We start from the raw sequence: 17,650 nt of genomic DNA, 5'->3' as shown, positions 1-17,650 counted from the left end.
GATAACGATGGTAGAATTGCCATTCAATCAATCAGACCTGTCCCTGAAGTTGGGGGTTGGAATAGGTTTTTCTGAATTATCCAGGTCATATACAGGAAAGGTGTATATGGGAACAACATTTAGATTACTATCGGGAACAGGAAAGCAGTGCTTGGGAGACAGCTATCAAGAGGTACATTGAATGATAATGGTCTAAGTTTTTTTTTTAATGTCAGGAATGAAGTAATGGAGAGGACAGAGAAATGTTAAAAGGATGGAAGGATTGAGAGTTGATCATTGATTAATTATGAGAGGTTAAAAAAAAAAGAAATTGAGAAAGAGGCCTCAACTTTCTTTTTTTTTTTATAGAGGGACCCCTTTATTACACATTTATATAATTATAAAACTATAATAATGTAGTTATTAAAAATGGGACACTTTTTTCCATTTTTGGTATCTCATATTCAATTTTTCCATCCTCTTCACAATCTTCCATTAACTTGCTTTTTGTTATCCAGTGTTCACCTGAAACTTCTACCCCACCATTCAAAGTACAACCAAAGAATAAATGATCTTACAGATTGTTGTGAGAGACATTATCAGATAAATTAATCCAGTAACACATGAATAAAGATTGAGAGTTTTAAAGTAAGTATAGTAAAAGCAAAAACATATGAAGCATAATTTAATCTGATGATTCAGAAGGCACCTCAAGATTGTGTTGTGCCATTTTCCTCATGCTGCATGTTTAGGTGCCTATAACAGAATTCTGGTTAGTAAAATATTGAAAAAAATTTGACATATAATTCACATTAAATGACTACAGATAGATACAATATGGGCATTTTGATGTGTACATTTGTACTTGACCAGGGTACAATTTATAATATACTAAGAAAAGTAAAATTAATTACAAAATGAGTATTTTTAGCACACTTAGTAACAGCTACTTGTTTTAAACTATTATTTCATTTTTGGTGACCAAATTATATTTGACCATAATTAAAGAACACATAACCTTAAAATAATATTTAAGAAACATAGTTACAACAGACATATGTTACATTAAATGAAGAAAGTAAATAAATGTACATGTATTAAAGGGTACTGAGGTTTTTCAAACCTTTGCTTTTGAAAAGTCTCTTAATCCACTTTCCTGTAAATTAATTTAAACTTAAAAAGTTTATACTCAGTGTACTTACAGAAAGAGGTGAAATCAGTATTGAGCCTAACAACCATTCAATGCTGATCACGAACTAATATTTTTATTTGATTATCCTGACAAACATAATAATTGAGCCCATGTATATATGCAAGATGTGGAGGATCCAACTAATCAACTGCAGAAAGAAAAACACTCAACTTAAAAAAGGTTGAAACAAATGACAAATGGAAATAGCTGAATCACTGTACCTTTTTGACACAACCTTAAATCTTAGTTTTACTATATATTATTTGGTACTCCTGGATTCAGTAGTTGGGGTAAAAAAGGTTTCTGTATTCAAACATATCTACAGAATGTCAATATAAAATGTGTGGATATATACATTTAATATACACACACATATGCGCATACACACAAACGCATACTCGCATGTCTAGGAACCAGCACCTAACCACATTCCTGTTTCTCACTAATGACCCAATGAATCATTTATGACTTTAAGACCAGCTTAGATTCTATAAGGCTGTACAATATATGGCTAAAGAGGTCAAACACAAGCACCCATGTTCAGGCTGGATTCAACTGTTCCTCCTCATGATTTTTGACAAACAGTAATACCACTTATGTAACAACTATATCTCAATAACTTAGAATTCAGAGAATAAAACCATAAACATTGAGCTCCCTCATTGTTTAAAGAACACTCTTTCCATTCTATTTCCACTGACTGATAAGAGGACACACCAAACTAGATCACTGAACTGTACAAATAATCTTTACTCTTAATCTAAACAAACATGTGTTAAAACATTCTGAAATGCTGCATCCTTTGATGTCTTCATCTTTTCAATTGCCCGATGCAGGTCCTGCTGTTGAACAGGCCGAATTTCATCTTCATCATGGCTTTCTTCTGAAGTAGAATTAACATATTCTCTAACACAGAGGAGGGCAGCATCTCGACACATCTCTTTTAGGTCACTTCCTGAAAAGCCGTCAGTTTCCTGGGCAACTTCTAGCAGGTCTACATGCCTATCCACATTTTCATTTTTCAAGATGAGTTTCAGGATTGCTTCTCTCTGTTTTAAAGCAGGCTGGTTGATGTGAAATCTTGTAGGCATTCTTCTCATTATAGCAGAGTAAAGGTCCTGAGGACGACTGGTAGCTCCCATTACTATGACCTGGCAACTGTGATCAGTATCCCATCCATCCCAGAGACTCATAAACTTAGCTTTCATCATGGCTGTAGCTTCATGGTCAGAACTTGAACGGTTTCAAAGAAAAGAGTCTATTTCATCTATAGAGATGATGGATGGTTGTAGCTTTATGGCAAGGGAGAAGGTAGCAGCAGCCAATTTTTGAGATTCACCATACCACTTGTTAGTCAGTGTCGAAGGCTGAAGGTTAATAAATCGACAGCCTGCTTCTTTGGCAGTGGCCTTGGCAATCAACGTTTGACCACAGCCTGGAGGCCCATAGAGAAGAACACCTTTTGGAGGTTGCAGAAGCCTGGAATTCTCAAACAAATGTTTCTTTTTGATAGGTAAGATGACTGTGTCTTTCAGATCTGTAATGACCTCATCGAAACCTGCTATATCACTCCAAGTAACATGCATATTAAGAGGGTCTACTAGATGAGCAGCAATACTCATTTCATATTCTGAGACCTTCACATTTTTCATACCGATTTGCTTCATTAGTTTTTCTGCCTGTTTCTGAGCTTCTACTTTTTGCTTTCTGGTTGGATCAATTGCATCTACCATCCATTTGATAGTAAAGTATGTCACTGCATCAAATATTGTCAAACGGAAAATTAAACCAACAACTTCATTTCGACTCAAAGGACGAGAAAAGGCTTCAGCATGTACCATCTTGATTGTTAACCCAGGAGCAGAAGCAGCCGGAGAAATGCCCTCAGCCGGCCTCGCACAGGAAGGAAATGCAGCCTGAGAGAGAACACTTCTGGTGGGAGCCGCGACCCACTCTCTCTCACAGAGCATGCGCGACCCCCGGTCGCCAGCGAGAATGCGGTGTGCTCCCAGTCTTAGAAACGGTGAGCAAGAGCAAATTCGTGCAGCCGGTGCTTGCTTAACCTGCTACCTGCTGGCCGGAGACTTTCTGCGAAGCCCGGAACCTCAACTTTCTCACATAGGTAACTGGGATTCCTCAATAATGAACATATTTTAAAGTAAAGAAAATGGGTTGACAAAGCCCTGATTCTTTGTTATTCAAGTGAGGTTTAGAAATGAGTTGGATGGTTGTGTTAGAGGACCAAGTTCATATGCCCGCTGCATAATAACAGACCTATACACTGAGGCAGCTGGGTTTACATCAGAGAAAGTGTTTAATGATCTCAGGGTAGCTGAGGAGATGGAAGGAGACCCTCAAATCCATCTCTCCAAGGAGTTTGGGGCCGGGGTTTTAAAGGGATTTTTGGAGGGCAAGGGGATGAAAAATTGGGGCCATTCGTTGGTTGGGGCAAGAAGGATGAAATCATCAGGATGTGGAAACTGCATTGTTTGGGCAAGTCAGCTTCCCTTGGGGTCCTTCAGACCAGCTGATGTCAGTAATTTCACTGGTATGCAGGCCTTGAAAGAATACCTCAAATGGGTAAATTTAATATTTCATAGTGTTTAAGTTGTTGACTATAAAGCAGTTAAGGGGAGCCATAATCTGTGACAGGGCTTATGTGATTCTGTGGCAGTAGGCTGTGAACAACCATGAGGAAGCACGTCAGAGAGCAAGCTGACCTAATGATTAATGCTGAATGTGCTGGAAGCTTGGTTTATTTTGGTTTCTTCCCCTCCCTTCTTCTATGATAAATTTTATAAAATTTATAAGGACAGTTTCAGTTGAGTCCAGATCACAAAAGAGAAGATAGGATTGGAGGTAAAGATTAGGAGCATCATGAGATCACGGATGAGAATCCCCAAGGACAGGACTATGATAAAAGCAACCTCTGAGCATGTTACAATAAAATTGTTCTTTAAAGATGTGATTCTTACAAAAGGGCAACTCTCCCCTCAGGAATAAAAGAGGTCCCACTAGCCTCTGAGAGCAGCTACTTCAACCTCAAAACCAAGGAGTTCCAGCCGAGTGGCTGGGAGAGTTGATGAGCAGCTTCTTCACCTCCCCTTAGTGCTCCTTTGAGGGAGCTAAAATGCATTACAACTGCCACTGTTGTCTGCCCTCTGGAAGTTTACAATGTGAGACAAATGTTCAGTCTATTTAGGACATGAACTGTTTCTGAAAATATGCCCCTCACCATACAAGAGAAGCAATGGATTCTTAGTGTCCAGAAATAGAGGTCTCACTGAAATTTGACTTGAGCTTGATAATACGTGGCTTGCCTTGTTAGGATATTAAATATTAGAGAGGTAACTCATCACTGCAGATTAATGAAGTCATCAAAATCATTTAGAAATAATTGCGGGCCTAATTTTAATTAGAAGTTTGATTGCTACTATTGAAACGAAGTAAGAGAAATGCACACTCCTCACTCTCTGAATGTTGTTCTCATTGAAACAACAATTACTATGTCAATCTTTAGCTCATTAGTGGCCCTTTCTTGAGATTTACATTAGATGGTTTCCAAAGAATAGAGTATTTTAGGCAGGGAATATAGGGTGGCAGGACTGTAATAAAAAAAACTCCTAGAATCAAAAGAAAAGATAGAAATGTCATTTTCTGAATGTAAGCAAATATAATGCAAGAAAAATTGATGGCTTTCAGAGAAGTAAGATAAAATAGTATTCTAACAGGTTGGGATATTTTCATCAGTTTGGCAAGGAGAAAAAGGAGTGCCCCTAAAATGGAAAGCATCCATCTAAAAAGAAACAAATATAAAAACCTTCAAATGACTGTCTTAAAGAAATGTTGTACATAGATATAAGTTGTTGATTAGCATGTTGAAATGGGAGAGTTCCCTGACCCCATCGTAGGACTTGTGACAGGGGTGTGACTCATTTGCTCACCACCACTCACTCAAGCCCCTTACGGGAGGGGGAGCATGCAGATGGGCAAGTACAGGAGCTGACGCAAGCGCTTTTGGGCTCCAGCCCCACGGTAGCATCTAGGGATGTGTTACAACTAATGCCCTTTTAACAGTTGCCATCCATGGATGGCTAAGTGTTTAACCAGCTCAGTGGAGAGTCGGGGTAACAGCCTTTTACACCCTGACTGCTTGGTACCCAGGTCCTTGTCCAGTGTCCAAGAAGAATCAGGTCACCTGGACTTGAAGGATGGTGACTGAGGGGCTTTCATTGAGTGGTGGAGGTGGTCTCAGTGAGATGGATGGGGAGCTGGAAAGCGGATGGAGTGGGAAGATGACTTTCCACTGGGGTTTGGCCGTCTATGGTAAATTCCCCTCCAACCGTCCCCAGCCAAACTCCTCTCAACATTCGGATGCTCCTTCTCTTCTCTCCTTTTCTGCTGCAATGCTCTGCCACTCTGCCACTCTTCTGTTCCTCTGTTTCTCTGCTTGTGGAGCTTGCGATCTATATGAGCAGAGGATAGGGGCACGGCAGGCCAGAGTGGCCTTGGAAAAGGTGATATTTGGACAGGAAAACTAGCAATGCATGTTTCTATTTAGGGCTGTGTGTTTCCAGGCTTGAGGGTGGGGCCTTTGCAGGGTACTGTCCTCTTCTACCCAGTATTTTCCTGCCTCCTGTCCTTATCAATGTGATTTTAGAAATGATACACCAGAGACCAGGATGCATCATTTATCAAATCTTATCCTCACATGGAAAGAGAGGAAGAAACAGACAGAGAAGGAGAGGCAGGTGGGAAGCATAGAAACAGAAAAAGAGGCAGAGATTATGTGGAAAATAAGCATTTTGCTCATCAAAGTGGTGTACTCTGGAATAATGACAGTTTTCTGAGTTCCACATGGCCTATTTTATTCATGTCTAACTAGTTTATTTTACTTTGATTTCATATTTTCCAAAAACTTGTTGTATTTCTATTTATTTGTTTGTTTATTTATTTAGAGACAGGCTGTTGCTGTGTCGTGCAGGCTGGAATGTGGTGGTGCAGTCATGACTCACTGAAATCTCAACCTTCTGGTCTCAAGTGATCCACCCACCTTCAGCCTCCTAAGTAACTAGGACTACAGGCCCGCACCACCAAGCTTTGCTAATTTTTAATTATTTTTTTTTGTAGAGACAAAGTCTTACTATGTTGCCCAGAACATTCATATTTTGAATTTGGCTTTTCAAGTATTCCAGGATATGGTGAGAATGAAAAAGTTCAAGTGGCATGATTGATTGCTTAACAAATATCAAAATGTTGTTCTAAGTATTTTGTTTGCACTACCGTGTCTAAGGGTACTTAGAAAATAGCAATTCTGGCCACTAATTTTTTTGCATTAATAAAGAATAAATGTGTTTTCTGAGTGTCTTTGAGTTTATTTTCCATAAGTTAATAAGTAAACTAGTAAAATCAAAGATTAGGATAAGACATTAGTTTTCAAAATAATGTTATAACCCATTCTATATTAAAAAGAAAACAAAGAAACACAAATTCACTGGTCTTTCTCTTTGTTACTTCTTATTGTGACAAAGTGCATTTTATATAAAATGCTATCATTGGGCAATTTCTCAAATGCTATCAGGAATTTTTTGCGGGTATCCAAGAGCAAATTTTTGCAAAGAAAACAAATGGTTAACCAAGTTAATTTATATAAACAAAGAAAGGGGTATATATGGCAGACACTACTAGTGCTGGCTGTGTACCAAATTATTCATTCTCCTCTGTGTTACCAAGAGACCTATGCTTTTGGAGCATCGGTGTTCCCAGGCTACAAAACAAACAAACAAACAACGAAGTCCCAGCCTTCCTTGCAATTAGAGGTGTCCATGTTACATAGTTTTGGCCCATTTAAAAAGAAAAGAAATGAATGGAAACATGCTAGATATTTCTGGAAATGTTATTTTGGAAACTTTTATTTATTCACTCCATAATTCACTCGGTTTTAAGTACAGTGTACACACTGTGGCTCCTTATTACAATCAGCACCTGTACAAATTTATAATTCACCCTCTCCGTAACTCTTCTCAGTGGAATTAGAATGATGACGTCAAGGCCAGTGCATTGCACAACTTTGGTGAGCACTGTAATCCATGTAAATAGTGCATTCTGAGGGCACCAACACTGTCTCTGGAAGAGGTTGCAGCCTGATTTCACAGAACCAAACTGTTGTCTTACTTTATGCATAAATGTCTGCAAAATGTCATGGTTCTTTTGGAGAATTAATCATATTGAGTTATATTTTAAGGGAGAAGATATGTTGGATTTTCATAGGAACAGCCTTGCCATTATTCTGAAATTTCTAATCAAACACTAGCATTTGAATATTTTTCTTGTGATGACAGTCCCTTACTTCAGGTGGTTTGGCTAGTTCTGCATCTCCAAGAGTGCTTTGTCCTTTATAAACAGCAACAATGACAATGGTTTGAAAAAGCCAAGTTGGAGGGAACATTTAAGAATATAAATTTGATGATTCTGCAACTATTCTGGGCCATCAATGGAGATGGAAACATGAACAATTTATCTCACAAAACAAGCTTGGGACAAATGCACACTGTGTCAATAGTCTTCCTCATTATAATTGATGGTAACTCTGTCCTAGTTGCTCTGGTCAGAAACAGAGTAATTCTTGACTTTTCTCTTTCTTTCGCACTTCACATCTAGTCCAACCACAAATGATGTCATCACCAATTACCACTTAAATCTCCATGTAAGTTCTTTCAGTCATGGTTTTGCTTTACTGATTTCAGATACAGCTGGAACCAGGGTTTGCAGGAACCTTGAGGTTAGATAATTCACATTTCTCCTTCCTGCATTTACTCTGTCTCGTGCCTTCAAAGCCAAAGAGATTTAAATAGCAATTGAATTGCATACTGACTTTCACGTTTTTTCCTTCCTTTGATTTTTGTTCTTACTAGCTCCAATGAAATGTAAAATACCCTGGAATCTTTAATGTTCTAAATTGTTCTAAACTTGGAATCTAGTCTATGAGGCACTTGAAATCTCAGCAGATGTCTCCTTTTATCACCTTTGTAGTGAAGATTGCTATGATGACCAGATATAGACAATGCTGTCATTATTGAGCTGATTTCTTCATGGAAGTATCTCTGTCTGAACAAGATTGGACTGAGACGTTACCCAACTTCCATGGTAAGGTGGGTGACAATGTGGCAGGACACATTTTTATGGCCAAAAAAGTGTGTGTGTTCTTTTATAGCATCCTAGGACCCCCAAAGGGCTAAATCCTAAAAAGGAGGTCCAAGTACTGATAATATCAGTCTAGGGGTTCAAAAAGGTACACCTTGCCTGAGGCATCCAGTTCAGCACTTGCCTGGCTGGAAAATTTATAGAAACAATTAAAATTCCCTGTACAATGATAGTCCCAAAACTTAGGACACTAAAGATGAAATGAAATTTAGGGAACCTTTTATTCAAATACCTCCTTTAATAGAACTACAGGCATGATTTTCATTGACCAGATTTACACAGCAATTTAGAGGATGATTTGGACTAAAAATTTGAGAAAAGAAAAATCATTCAGAGCAATCTGAGCTGTGTGAAGTACGTAAAATGTATCAGGCCCAGAGAGACAGGAGTGTGGGACTTCAGTCATGTCACCTCCTCCTCCATGCCTGAGGGCAATTGTTTAAAGTAATTTTGTTCCTGACTAGCTGTCTCACTCATTATCTTCATATTTCTGGAATTTTAGTTTGTTTTTTCTTTTCTTTTCTTTTCTTTCCTTTTTTTTTTTTTTTTTTTTGAGACAGAGTCTTGCTCCATTGCCCAGGCTAGAGTGCAGTGACACGATCATGACTCACTGCAGCCTTAAGCTCCCAGGCTTATGCAATCTTCCCACCTCAGCCTCCCGAGTAGCTGGGACTACAGGTGTGCACCATCTCACCAGGCTAATTTATTTTATTTTTTTATTTTCAGTAGAGATGAGGTCTTGCTCTGTTGCCAGGCTGATCTCAAACTTCTGGGCTCAAGTGATCCTCCTGCTTTAGCCTCCCAAAATGCTGGGATTATAGGCATGAGCAACTGTGCCTGGCCATGGAATTTGTCATACAAAGAATAAGGTTTAGCTCATCAATAGATTATGCTATTTTAATGTAAATTATTGGTAAACAATTCAGGAATTGCCTCTTCTTTTTCATTAGAAATCCATTCGATATATGGAAAAGAAAAGAAAAGAAAATCCATTGATAATTGCTGTTAATTGGAGTATATATTTAGGACAACTTGACTCTATCCTCCCAGATTGCTGTCCAAAGCATGGTCCAAATAAACTCTACTTATATTAATTTTTCTTCAGTTTCTTCTTTTAGTTTATTGAGAAAATACAGATGAAGTACTTAGTTCAATGTCTCTTATTGCTAAGGCAGGGATCTCAGGAGGGAGCTGTCATGAGTTCAGAAAGTTTCCCTCTAGAGCCTTGAGAACATGATAATAGATCTTCAAAGCAGGCAGGCTGGGGTCACAAGGTGGATAAGAAATTTCAGGGTTTGAAAAACTATAATTAATCCTTAGAACCTAATGGAAACTGGAAGTGACTTAAATAACCTACTGTTAACCCAAAAGGAGATAATCAATTGGCCAATGATTGCCATTTTCCAATAAAGTTTCTAAAAATGAAAAAAGAGGTTCATATTCATTGTAATTTTTATTTTTAGAACTACAGAATTTGTAGCTTAATGGAAAGAAAAACACAATTTCATTGTTTAATGGCCTCGAAAAAAATTGCAATTTAATTTATGCTTATTGTTAATTGGGCTTTTTATACTGTATTTTCATAATCATAAGATTTCTTTAGACTCACATATAATAATTCTCTGTTTTACACTGAAGAATTATTTACCTAAAGTAGTGTTAAATTAGACAAATGTTCTGTTTAAAAAGGTTTTTAGCATATGTTTAGGTTTTAGAAAATCACCTACAAATGAATATGTGAACTTTTTGCAGAGAATTACACTGCAATGATCATCGCTATTTAAACACTACTTAAAACTGGAAAAAGACTAAAGTCGTCATCATGTCTAGCCTCACTAACTTCAGTAAATTAAAGATTAGTGGCACCAATTTGTAGTAACTACTGGGGTAATTGTTTACTTCTTTTTACATATTATTTAAGCCTATTATATACTGTTAGTGCATTCTCTTTGAAGATCCAAGGGAGAAACTTCCCTTTGGTCTCAGCATCAGGGATAGTTATATTTCTCCTGAGCAACTGGTTTGTTTGGAGAATAGTAATATCATTTTGTCTTCTTTCATATTTGGAACTTCCATAAGAAGTTCCATATACAGCTTTCATTTATATACCCAATCATTTCATTTATATACCCAATCATCTATTGAGTTTTATTATATATTAGACATCCTCTTAGGCACCATAGACACTCAAATAAAGCAAGATCCCTGTCCTTAAGCACTCAAAATCTAATGGGGAGGACAAAACAGAAACTAACAGAAAATCCCTTTGCTATGTAAGTGTGAGAATGCCAGAGAAGGTTGCTATGGGAACCCTTGGAAGAGGAATCTGAGTCATAGGCATCAGGGAAGGCTTTTCGTAGGAGTAGATGTCTATACCAAACCCTGAAGAAAGAATAGAAATGAGCTGTTAGAGAAGTTGGCGGAAAGTAGGGAGATAAAGAGAATAAGAATGTTTACCAGGAAAAGAAAATAGAGAGCACCAAACCCCAGAGGAAAGAGATAGCAGGGAGTGTGGCTGGAGCAGAAAATGTGTGTGGGAGGTATTAATATGGTGTTGGGATGGTTAGGTTCCTAATGGAACTCATACATCAGACAAAGAGACTGGACTATCCTAAGGCAAGGGAGAGCCATTGCAACTTTTAATTTTTATTTATTTATTTATTTGTTTATTTATTTATTGAATTTTGGGAAGATCATTCTGGTGTGAAAATTGGTTTGGTTGGGGATAAAGCCTGGAGGACTGGAAGCAAATTAGGAGACTAAATCAGTTTTCAGAATCGCAGTTGAGTGTCCTAACAATAGGAAGAGATTTATTGGAGACAGATTAAGGAGGAAGAACCTGTAAAAGACATAGTAAGTAATTGGATTAAGGTTGACAGTGTAAATGTAATATTCTATTATCTTGTGAGATTTGCAAGGAAGCCTGCTCTTCTGGTTGCATTTCTGTGTGTACAACTTGCCTTTTATTACAAAAGATTTGAACTGAAGTTATCTTCATTACTCATAGTATCTGGGTATCTGTATAAAGTCATTTAGGTATTTTCAGAAGACCCTCTGTCCCAAATAAAATATTGTCCACTTATATCTGAAATTCTATAATTAGAGCTCCATTATTTTTGTTTAAGCTACACACTCTGCTTATTCAGCAAAGCTTATATATCACTTATAATTCAAAGTGAATGAGTTTATTATCTCTTTTCCTGAGAAAATTAGAAAGAGCATTATAAGAGGACTTGCAGTAAAAGAGCCGTGGGAGCGGGGGTTGAGAAGGAAGTATACAACCTGCAAGGAGAGGCTAAGGACACAGAAAGAAGCAGGTGGAAGGTGGGTTTTCTTAACCAGTCTCCCCTCTCCCACTCTTGCCCTGCTTCCTCCTGCCAACAACCAGAAACTGCAGGCATCATGTTAAAACATAAATTAGATAATATAACTTCTCTGTTCAAAAGACTTGAATGGCTTTGCTGTTCATTCTGACTAAAGCCAAAGTAGCCTCCAAGATCCTATAGATCTATTACACCCTACCCCGTGCCGTTACTTCTCTGAATCTTCTGTCATCTTTCTTTTGTCCACATGCTGGCTTTCTTGTTAGTTCATAAACCCATTGAGCATTCCTGTGTCAGAACATTTTCTTCGTCTCTCCTCTGTTTAAGTGATCTATCCTTAGAAAGACAATTGCTTGTTTCTTCATTTGCTTAGTCCTTATCCATATTTAATATTCTTTATTGAGGCCTCCCCTGATCATCTTATTTAAAGTATGCCCCTTTCCTCACACTCCCTACTTTATTCTTTCTGTAATGTACCATCATCTAGCATACTATCCATGCTACTCAAGTATGTTTTATTTTAATTGTCTGACTCTCTCTCTGGAATTAAATCACTTTGCTGCATCCCTAGATGTATACCACTACCAGACACATAATAAAGGTTAATAAATATTTATTAAATTTCACCTTACCAAAGTCTGGCTCTGTGGGTCAGGAAGTACTTGAAGATGGAGAAATAGAACATCACCAAGTACCAGTAATAAAGTTGGAACAAGGGCACAGTTCATTCTTGCTATGTGACTTTTACTAGAATACTGTATGAGTTATATAGTCATTGTCATTCTTTCCCCATCTTCCTACTTTATATAAAATTCTGGTTGGTACAGGTCATCTGGAGAATTCAAGTCAGGATTCTCTTCAGCTCAATATACAGGCAGGTTTCCAGAAAAATTCCTCCATATACTATTTCTTTTTTCTCTAATGTACTTTTCTCAAACTTCATGTGCTAGCCACACCACGCATACCCTGTTGACTTAGCTTTGCTATTCTCCAGATGCTGAAAAGAGTCTTGCCAAGGGACTCACCTGGGGTGAAACCTTTTCGTGTCTTCTGCCCCTAATAACAGAAGTGATTGGTCTCGCTGACCCAGAATTTGAGTTAGGATTCAAAAATTGTTTCCCCCATTTCTGTGAAAAATGCCATTGGATTTTTGATACAGATTTAACTGAATCTATTCTGTAGATTTCCTTGGATAATAAGGGTATTTTAATAATATTATTTCTTCCAATCCATGAACAAAAGATACCTTTCCATTAATTGGTGTCTTCTTCTATTTCTTTCATTAATGTTTTCTAGTTTTTGTTGAACGTATCTTTTGTGTCTTTGGTTAAATTTATTTATAAGTATGTTATTCTTTATGATACTATTGTAAATGAGGTTTGTTTTAATTTCCTTTTTTGAATAGTTTGATATTATGTAAAAAATGCTATTGATGTCTGCATGTTGATTTTATTTCTTGCAACTTTACTCAATTTATGTATTAGTTCTAATAATTTTTAATGGTGTCTTTAGCGTTTTCTCTGTATAAAGTCTTATAATCTATAAACAGATAATTTTACTTTTTCCTTTCTTTTTTGGATGGCTTTTATTTATTTTTTTTGTCTAATCGCTCTGGCTAGGACTTCCAGTACAATGTCAAATAGAAGTGGTAGGAGAGGGCATCCTTGCCTTGTTACTAATTAAAAGAAGAGCTTTCAGTGTTTACCCATTGATTATGTTAGCTGTGGGTTTTCCATAAATGGCCCTCATTGTGTTCGGGTATGTTCTTTATGTACCCCTTTTGTTGAGAGTTTTTATCATGAATAAATATTGAGCTTTGTTAATGCTTTTTCTGTATCGAGATGGTCACACGGTTTTTATTTTTCATTTTGTTAATGTGGTATATCATATTGATTAATTTCCATATGTTAAAACAAACTTGAATCCCAGAGATAAATCACAATTGGTCATGGAGCATAATTTTTTTCATGTGCTGTTGAATTTAATTTGCTAGCAGTATTTTGTTGAGAAATTGTGCATCTATGTTCATCAGATATATGGTTCTCTTGTGGTGTCTTTGGCTTCGTTATTAGAGTGATGTTGGCCTCATAAAATGGGTTTGGATGTGCTTCCTCTTTTACTATATTATAGAAGAGTTTAAAAAGAATTATTATTAATGTTTTACAGGATTCACCTGTTAAAACTATCGAGTTCTGGGTTTTTCTTTGTTGAGAGGTTTTGTTTGCAGCTTAAATCTTAATAACAAATAAGTTATTAGTCTGTTCAGGGCTCCTATTTCTTCTTGATGCAGTCTTGATAAATTGTATGTTTCTAGGAATTTATCCATTTCTTTGTGATTATATAATTTATGGCATATAATAATTTATAGTAGTCTCTTATGATCCTTTTTATGTCTGAGGCATCTGCTGAAATATATTCTTTTTCATTTTTGATTTTACTAATATGTCTTTTTTTTCTTAGTTATTCTAGCTAAGGATTAAAGTAACTTGCAAGTAGTTATTATCATTCTTATTTTGTAAACAAGGAAACTGAGTCTCAGTAAAGTTGAATATCTGGCCATGCTATGTCACTTTCAGTTAGCAAAATGGAATCCACAGTGAGTAGCTCAGTAGAAAATATTTAATATGGAGAACTATTCTCAAAGGGGTTGGCAGAGCTGAAAAAGCAAATAAGAAGTAGTGAAGCAACTCAGAACTCAGGAATAGCAAAAAGCCATCATCAGCCCTGGGACTGAAGGGCCAAGGAGTAGGTGGTATTACCAGACTCTAAGTGCTAAAGTGGCCCAGTGTAAGCTACAATCACTACAATGCAAGAACTATAAACTACAAAGAAGATGGATTCCGCTGCCCAAGGACTCCCTGTAGAAGAGAGTGGGAGAGAAAGAAACCAGCTTTCTTCTTGTTTCACCTTTCAGTTCTCGTCCAGTGCCCTCCATTGGCTGATCCTAGCTAGAATCCAATTGGCAAAAGAGCTTGTGAAAAGCAATTTGATGAAGTCAGTGCCCTGCAATACAGAATAGAGCAGAGAAAGTACAAGGAAAAAAATCAAAGAGCAAATAGACTAGTGACCAGAATATCAAACAAGGATTCACAGTCAATAATTGGCAAACCTTTGATTGAAACTCAAGTCTTTATACTCAGAAGACACATGTACATCTTGACTTTTTAAAATGCTATGGTGTCCTTCAAGTGAACATAACTGTTTTTTTTGTATGTAGTATATCTTAATTTTTTCCTGTTTCTACTTTTTAAAAACTATTTAGCTCATAAGATGAAGAGACTGTGTTAAAAAGGAAACAGAAAAGTGATGGGATACCTTGCTGGCATCTTTCCAGATACTGCCAGGTAAACATTAAACAATGATAGGGATGTCAGAAAATGACACTACTATAGTAACAAGCAGCCAAGCATAATATTGGTGAGGACAGGCTTTACTGTTGGCAAACTGGTTTTGGAATATGTGACCTATCACACTTACTGATTGCATAATCTTGGGACACAATTATGTAAATTATTTGATCCTCAGTTTCCTCATCCATAAAATAGAAATAATAGCACCAGCCGTTCATAGTTGCATTCTTAGTGGAATTGATGAGGAATAAATTAAACTATATATCATAAATATATAGATAATTTTAATTTATTCATATATATATATATATATGTAAAGTCACCTCATTAAGTTCCTGAGTTTACAAGTGGTCAATCAGTGGCATACTGTAGGTGTCATGTATTTCAGTGTGAAAAGACAGCTAGAATTTGAATACAATAGCATGCAGTTCAGAACATCCCACACTTCCTTCAAGGTAAAATTTACAGGATCCAAAAGTCTGTATTTTTGTGCTAGATCAACTCCCTCAAGTGTCATGCTACAAATTCTTGCATTTTGACAAATTTGAAAAAAAATACTTATTTTAGACAATGAAGGTTCAAATATTCACTTAGTGATAGTACTTGGGAATAATTTCATCATTTGTAATGAATCCTCAGTAGAAAATGAATTTAAAGTGATTATATTTTAATGGAATAACATGGCAGTTTATATAACCATATTGAAGAGGTTGTCAAGAACTTGGATCAATTTAAATTTATTTTGCTATTTTTTATTTGGAAATGGAATGTAATATTATCTAAAAATTCTCACCAAGGGAATGTAAATTGGTTCAACCATTGTGGAAGACAGTGTGGTGGTTCCTCAAAGGCTTAAAACCAGAAATTCCATTTGACCCAGCAATCCCATTACTGGGTATATACCCAAAGGAATATAAATTATTCTGTTATAAAGATACATGCATGCATATGTTCATTGCAGCACTATTCACAATAGCAAAGACATGGTATCAACCCAAATGCCCATAAATGATAGACTAGATAAAGAAAATGTGGTACATATACACCAGGAAAACCTATGCAGCCATAAAAAGTAATAAGATAATGTGCTTTGCAGGGACATGGATGGAGCTGGAAGCCATTATCCTCAGCAAACTAACACAGAAACAGAAAACCAAACACTGCATGCACTCACTTATAAGTGGGAGCTGAACAATCAGAACACAAGGACATAAGGAAGGGAACAACACACACTCTCAGGGTGTCGGTGGGGAGGGAGAGCCTCAGGATAAATGGCTAATGCACATGAGGTTTAATACCTAGGTGATAGGTTGATAGGGGCAGCAAACCACCATAGCACACATTCACCTACGTAACAAGCCTGCACATCCTGTACATGTATCTAAGAACTTAAAATTGAATTAAATATAATTTAATTTAATAGAATTTAATAGAATTTAATTTAATCTAATAGAATTTAATATAATTAAATTTAATTTAATTTAACATGATTTAATTTTTAAAAATATATGTGCATGTATATATGTATGTGTATGTACGTATATATCATATATGTGTGTGTGTGTGTGTGTGTGTGTGTGTGTATATATATATAATTAAAAAGAGCCATTCCAGAGCCATGGCCTAAGATTTTTCCAGACTGGATCAATAAAACAAGCCTCAACAAGTTCTTAAAATCTTACATAAAATATTCTCGCCTAAATATGTTTCCACTGCTTTCTCATGGCAAGGAATTTCCTAAGGTAGATAGTAGATATGTGACCCTTTGTAAGAATAAATTGACAGATACAGTTTCTCTTAGCTTAATGCTGATATAAATTTAGTTTGAATGTGGATAAGAAGTAGCTATTGGAATTCCCAAGAACCACTGAATTCAAGCCTGATTCCAAGAGTACAGAAGCATCATTATTAATTTCCTATTGTTTGAGACATATATAGTCTCTTCATCACCATAAATTATTTTACCTTTAGGCATGCTGTTGGACATAATAAATAATTTCCTTTTTGCCATTCTGCCTTGCATCTGTTAACGAGTTGAGATGAATCCACACACCATTTTTGGCATGTTCATATGCTGACCAAACTATAACTTCCCGTTTGTTCATCCCTGAGCCTATCTCTCACTACCTATCTCTCTACTACTAAATACGTATCTCTCACTCTGAGGGCAAAGGTATACCTGTTCAAAGAAGAGAGAGACACCAGAGAAGAAGAAAAGCAAAAGTGAAAGAGCATTTCCTAATATCCAGAGTGAAGCTAGTCCGGGCTTCACATCCATGGCTTTCACAGGTTGCAACCTCAAATTAGTAGGAACGACCTCCACACCTGTGTTCCTTCACCAAATGGAGAACTTCAAAATCACCTGAAAGGTCAGAGTTTTCCTACTTTTGGTTTTCCTGTTATTAAATAAAGTAGCGTAGAGTTGGGTCTATGGTTAACCAGGACTACTGCTGTCCCCCTCAAGAAAGGACATAAACAAATAGCCAGAAAGCCAGCTGGACACAGTGGCTCACACCTGTAATCCCAGCACTTTGGGAGGCCAAGGTGGAAGGATTGGATAAGCCCAGGAGTTTGAGACCAGACTGGGCAACATAGAGAAACCC

General features: G+C 36.8%; 1 pseudogene across 1 annotated transcript; it reads right to left on the bottom strand.

Moving 5' to 3' along the window:
* Window positions 1-607: 607 nt before the first annotated feature.
* On the bottom strand, window positions 608-3,065 carry LOC112634624 (annotated as a pseudogene). Its single transcript, XR_003121802.1, has one exon. The product of XR_003121802.1 is annotated as an ATPase family AAA domain-containing protein 1 pseudogene (transcript).
* Between the last annotated feature and the right edge of the window lie 14,585 nt (window positions 3,066-17,650).

The sequence above is a fragment of the Theropithecus gelada genome, chromosome 1, assembly GCF_003255815.1.
Source record: "Theropithecus gelada isolate Dixy chromosome 1, Tgel_1.0, whole genome shotgun sequence".
Lineage (NCBI taxonomy): Eukaryota > Metazoa > Chordata > Mammalia > Primates > Cercopithecidae > Theropithecus > Theropithecus gelada.
Note: the sequence above shows the minus strand (reverse complement) of the source record. Positions and strands in the feature narration are given on the sequence as shown.